The sequence below is a fragment of the Otolemur garnettii genome, unplaced genomic scaffold (assembly GCF_000181295.1).
Source record: "Otolemur garnettii isolate 467f Iridium unplaced genomic scaffold, OtoGar3 scaffold00103, whole genome shotgun sequence".
NCBI classification, from domain to species: domain Eukaryota; kingdom Metazoa; phylum Chordata; class Mammalia; order Primates; family Galagidae; genus Otolemur; species Otolemur garnettii.
The window spans coordinates 2,825,168-2,831,875 of record NW_003852498.1 but is presented as its reverse complement, the minus strand read 5'-3'; the positions used below and the strand labels follow the sequence as shown (position 1 = coordinate 2,831,875).

Here is a 6,708-nt window from a genome sequence, read left to right as displayed (position 1 = left end):
TTAATTTCCCTGAGTCATACTCCCAAAGTTGGTTGTCTTTTAGGTGGTGGCATTTGAGCATTGTGACTGGGCCATTAAGTTTAGAAATATCCAAGCAAAGGTCATCCGTTCTAATTTCGTTGTTGGCAGTCTAAGAGAAAACCTGACTACTTCCCATATTGTGACAATTAAAAATTCCAACTTTTTCATTCTCTTTTCTAGCCATGTCATCTAGACATTGATTTACCTCCACATTTTGTATCTCTCCCAATGAGAAATAGTGATGTGGAATTTGAGACTCAGGATAAATATTCTCTAGGTACCAAGAGAAAGGTCTGCATTGTAGTTTATGTCTTAGACCAAGTCTGGATGATACAGCTCCATAATCTACCTTTGTAATGCCTGGATTAATTATATGGAAAAACTTCTTGAATTCATCTATCCACACTTCTGCAAGTCATCTCTTATTTTTATCAATAATCTGCCCTGTGCGTCCTGGAAACATGTAAGGTGTAGCATTCAGAAACATGTGTCCCACATGTGAACATGGAATAATTTCCAAAGTCCCTCCCCACTGACGGATACTAAAGGATATTTCTAGGTTCTCCTCCCCAAATATCCGTTCCAGCATCATATGTTCCAATTTCCTTTCCAAATTGAAAATCTGATAAGAAATTTGTCTATAAAAATTACTTTCCAAATGAAACTAATCTCTGTCTATCGAGAAAAGGCCTCCTGCCATTGTAGGCCTCCTGTTCTAACAGGAAGCCTTCCATCACCTTTCCTTCTGTTCATTTCTCTTTAGGGAACAGGTTACTGTGGAAATTCTGCTTCCATTTCAATCTACCATAGGTCATGTCAGAGCCGGCCATGTACTCAAAAGTATCATCACTGATCACATTAGTAACAGGACATACTACTGTTGTCTGTCATGTTTGATCCTGGCTAAGAGAGGCTCCAGCCACCCCACTGGGCACTCACAATGAGCTTCCAGACAGGTGATCACTTGACCTGTAGACACAGCAGCTCCTTTTAATCTAGCTCTGATCAATCCAGACTGTTGTTCCATTCGAATTACACAAGCTGGTACTTTCAGATTTTTCATACAACTCTCTAAAGGCCTTTTCAAAAAGTCTCCTTCACTGGCATCATCTACTAGAACAATTTCTTCTACCATGTGTCTTGAAGAGTGATTAGTGACACTATGGACACTTCGCAGAAGTGTGCTCCTGCCTCATTGTGGAGATCACCACAATGGAATCACCATTGTGGTGATCTCCACAAGTGTGCTCCTGCCTCATTGTGGAGATCACCACAATGTTGTTGTAGGAAGATTATCTGCATCCACCTTTGTTTTACACCCTTCTAACCTAACATCTGGCAAAGATCTGTTGAGAGCAATCATCTCACTCACCATTAAATTGAACTGATTGGTTTTAAACAACTCTTTCATCTTTTCTTGGTGCTCTTTAGAAATGACTTCTGGCTTCCCCATTTCTCTAGGACCTTCATGCGGCTTCTGTACTGGTTCTAGAACATTCCCACAAGAAGCCCCATCTCCTTTTTGTCATCACATTTGTTGCATTCTCTGAAGTAAAGCAGCAGGAACAGATCCAAGAGTACCCTAATCAAGGAGGTAGCTAGGACTGCCTTGCAATATGCAAATTTTCTCATAGCACTTTAAGTCAAATGCAAAAATTTAAAACATATATACATAAATATACAAAGGTCATGAAAATGATTGCAATTGAGTTTCATCAGAAATCACATTCATACCTCCAAAGTGGTTTTTTAAATCAATTCATGTCCCAAATCCATATGTCTCACATCTCAATGTGGGCACTACTCTTGGGCCACCATATCTTCTTTATTAACACGATTATTGATGTTCAGAAAAATAAAGTAATTTAGCAAAGGCCTGTTAAATCTTTGGACCTAGATTTATAATTCAATATAGGCCTTTTACTCAAATTATCTTGGCACTGTAGTACACTAAAAAATAAAAAAAACTTACTAAAAAAAACAGCACAACCTTCTAGACCATATATTCTAGGTCATATTTTTTGACTTCTGTTTGCTTTAGGGTGCAAATAAATGTACACTAACACAATATCACATGCTACAAAAACATAATAAGTTTGTGTACAGAAATAGTTTTTGTGGCCATGGCTGAAATAGAATGTGGTGAACAATACACCCAAGTGTCTTTCTTCATTACTAGCGTAATAAAACTAACTCAGCAGCATAATGAAGCCTATGCTATGATGTCCATCATAGGGTGAAGTTCCCTATTATAAACTTCCTATTTTTGGCCTCCCTGGAAGCTGCTCAATTTCTGAGCACTTCCAGTTTCATAAAAGATACATATGATCTAGTGGAGGATACACTGTTTTCTGACCAAATCCATTCCTCATCAGTTTAGCTAATGACATTGCCTTAGACTGTACTAATTCATTGATTTCCCAAATATTTATTGAGCACATTCTGTGTGTTAGCTACATCTCTAGGCATGCTGAGCCCTAGTCATTAAGAACCTAAGAGGCAAAAGGTAAAATTTCTCTAAATTTTCCACCATGTAATACACAAATCCACCTACATATACCCTCCACATTCTTCTATTTCATTACATTATTTCGAGAGGAAAAGTCTTTTTTCTCAAAATTCGGGGAGTCCATTCTCTCCCATTCTCTTGGAAGGCATAAGCCTCCAGGTGTACTCAAGGACAGTTGGCTTATTGCAATAGCATTCAAATATCTTTCACTATGTCTAATCATATAAATTAATCTTTTGTTCCTCCAATTCTTCCCCCCACCCCACTTCAAACTTGAATAAAACACTCCATCATAACCAACCAAAATAACTGAAAGAATTGCTCATAGGTGTCTTCTTCATATTTCACACTTTAAACTGTTCAGTTTGGATTGGGCCACCACAGCCCCATCAGAGGTGCTCTTGTTCAGTTCATCACTTGTCTCCCTGGAAACATTTCATATCTTAGTAAAACTCTGAGCTGCATTCTATAGGATTGACAATCCTCCCTCCTAAAGGAGGGGGGAAAGTTGTTCCTTCCTCCTATCCTTTCCAACTCGTTGCCTCTATCTGACTTCAAAATAGCTGAGTTATTTTGGGTTTGGGTGAGACTACTTCTTACTATTCATTTTCTGAGTAATTTAATTCATTACCATGACACTAAATATCATCTATAGATCTCTGGCTCTGGAATGCATATTTTAAGTAAATACTAATACTTTCTGTGGGGGAAATGGGAAGATGTTGGTCAAAGGGTACACACATTCGGTTTTTTTTTTTTGAGACGGAGCCTCAAGCTATCCCCCTGGCTAGAGTGCCATGGCATCACGCTCACAGCAACCTCCAACTCCTGGGCTCAACCAAGTCTCCTGCCTCAGCCTCCCAAGTAGCTGGGACCACAGGCGCCCACCAAAATGCCTGGCCATTTTTTGGCTGCAGCCATCATTGTTGTTTGGCGGGCCCGGGCTGGGGATTCGAACCCACCACCTTAGGTGTATGTGGCTGGTGCCTTAGCGGCTTGAGCCACAGGTGCTGAGCCCAAACATTCGGTTTTATGATGAATAATTCTGGGGATCTAATAGAATGAGTGGTGATTAATATGTTAATTAATCTGATTATGGTAGATTCATGCAGGTCAATTCACAATTGCTAAGACATGGAATCAACCCAAGCATCCATCAACTCATGCCTGGATTAACAAACCCTGGTATATGTATACCACAGAGTATTATTCAGCCATGAGAAAAGATGGAGACTTTACATCCTTTGTGTTTACCTGGGTGGAGTTGAAACACATTCTTCTTAGTAAAGTGTCTCAAGAATGGGAGAAAAAAAGTATCCAGTGTATGCGGTACTAATATGAAACCAATATATAAACAACTACATACCTACACAAAAGAAAAAACACAAGTATAGTCTAGCAAGGGAGAGAGGAGATGAACGGGGAGACAAGGGAGGGTGATTGGTGGTAACTCACCTAATGGTCACAATGTGAGGGTGTTCAGCACACCCCCTGGGTGAAGGGCTCAACTACAAGTTGAACTGTTCCTTTGAAATAAAAACATTGTAACCTAAACATTTGTACCCTCATATTAATCTGAAAAAATACGCTTATGATAATGAATGTTCAATGTATACATATATCAAACCATCACATTGTACAACTTGAATATATAAAATTATTGGTGAATTAGATATGTTAAAATAAAATTTAATAGATAAATAATAAAAGACCCAAAGGCTATAAAATTAGTTTCTACATGAGCTCTAAGTTTATAGAGATAACAAAAAATAAAGAGAACCTATTCAGAGAGGGGAATTTGAGCATGCTTAACATTTTTCTTTGGTTATTTCTCAAGCATTTTAAAATTATAATATGAAAGAAAAACTCTGAGATTAAGTTTCTCCTGACGTAAAACAGGCTCTTCCTATAGACTATTTGTTCATATATTAGTAAGTACCATTTCTAGTTCCCTAGATACTAAATTCAGAAAAGAGTCGTTCCTGAATATTCACACACACACACCTATCCAATCATTCACTAAGCCCTATGGACTCTCCTCCCCAAAATAGCTCTTTTCTCTCCACGGTTTTTCAAATCCATGGCCATAGTTCCCCAAGATACTACCACTGATTGTCAAGATCACTGTAACAGCCTCCACACTCATTTCCCCAGATCTACATGTATAGTTAGTCTTCTAAAATTCGTTCTCAGCAGCCAAGATGACGTTTTCTAAAAGGTGAAACAGTTAATGTAACAGGCTTACAATTCATTATTTCCCAACATATCTTAAAAACAAAATAAATCACAAATATAAAAGATGGTCATAAAGTTCATGTGCAATTTAAATGGTCACCCTGTATATAACATATAGGCTTAAGTCCTATAGAATCTTGCTACTACTCTGCCAGCCTAATTTTGTGTGTCTTTTGCCACTCATAGACTATGTTCCAGTGACACTCGTGCTCAGTTGCTAGAACACACCAAGCTTTCTCTAACTTCTAAGCTCTCCTCACACTATTCCCTGGGCCTGGAATACCCTTCTCTCCTGTGCCTTGACATCCTCTGGCTTCAGCTTCAGTATTGCTTCCTCAAAAACATCTTCCACTGTATTCCATGAAACTAGATATGATTGTATTTTCTAATTTATAATAATTTATAACTACATGTGTATTTCTGCATTTACTACTTAATGAGCCTCTTTAATAGGATGTAGTATGAAAATATATAAAACTTCTTATTTTTTTTTTAATTCACCACTGTATTTCTAGAGCGTATGGTCTTGATTTTCTTTAGGAAAAAAAGTAGGGCTCTACCATAGAGCAATTATAATGTAATGTATAGATTTAGATTTCTAGGTTAAGAAAGCAAAAACCACGTACTTCCTCCTTAAACCTATGCCATCATATGGCCCAAACAGCTATTCTTTCCAAACATCCTGTCAAATATAAAAGCTAAGAAAAATAAAGGTAATTTTAATTTAAATGTAGTTAATTTTAAAAGTAGTTTTGTTTTAATTTTTTTAATAATATTTTTGAATTATCATGTGAATGATAGGACTAAACACTAGTAAGACAAAAATAAAATAACGTTTCTTGCAATTACAGTGTTTCTAAAATGGATGGGAATATCAGGTGCCTTCAATCAAAAACAATTTACTGAATGCCAAGAACTGCACTAAGTTCTGGGGGCACAAAGATGGACAATGCATAGGCCTGATCTGGACTGAAAGATACAAAAACATACATGGCAATAGCACATATCTGTGTTCCAAAATGCAAAGGTGACATGCTAAGGCTGATGAGGAATTATCTGATGCCACCTGGTTAAAGAAATGAAAGGAAACTATTTAGACAGGTGAACCTGAAGGGGCCTCCCAAAGAAGTAGCATTCTATAGGCAAAGAAATGAGATGAGGGCATATTCTAGGCAACGGGGTAAGTATGTCCAAACTTCATAGGTTTACTTCAGTCTAACTACAAATAAGAATGTTATTTATATGTCACAATGTCTTAGTTTTTCAGATACAGCATATATTCATTTTCAGTAACTAATCTAATTTTCCACCAGATTCAATACGGAAAAAGAGCAATCTTAATTATTCTAGATTTATGATATTTCGAAGAGATAATAGACTGGGTGAGAGGGCTCACCCTTGTAATCCCAGCACTTTGGGAGGCCAAGGAGGAAAGATTACTTGAAGACAGGAGTTTGAGATCAGCCAGGGAAAAATAGCAAGACCCTGTCTCTACAAAAAGATTTAAAAATTATCTAGGCAGGTGCCTATAATCTTAGCTACTTGAGGAACTGAGGCAGGAGGATCGCTTTAAGCCCAGGAGTTGGAGTTTACAGAGATCTATGATAATGCTAGTGGACTACATAGTGGATAATAGAATAAGACCTTTTTCTCTAAAAAAAAAAAAAAAAATTTAAAGAACAAATAAATTATCTACATTTTCAATATTTAAGAAACCTGCAAAGGTATCTTAAGACACTAGCTAGTTCAACATTTCAGACCACACCATATTAATAATACTTTATTTTTTAATGATGAGTTATATCAACATACAGAAAACCATATCTGTTGGTCAGGCAAAAATATCAGCCTAGCCCTTTCTACCTAGTGAGTCACATTCTTGAGATACCAGATCTCTTTTTGCAACTGCTGGATCAGAGAGGGATGAGAGAGAGGAGATGGCC

General features: G+C 37.3%; 1 protein-coding gene and 1 pseudogene across 1 annotated transcript in view; one reads left to right on the top strand and one right to left on the bottom strand.

Annotated features, from left to right (window-relative positions):
- Positions 1 to 6,708, top strand: part of TACR3 (tachykinin receptor 3) — an 84,399-nt gene that overhangs the window by 61,830 nt on the left and 15,861 nt on the right. The window lies entirely within an intron of this gene.
- On the bottom strand, positions 5 to 1,653 carry LOC100953895 (annotated as a pseudogene).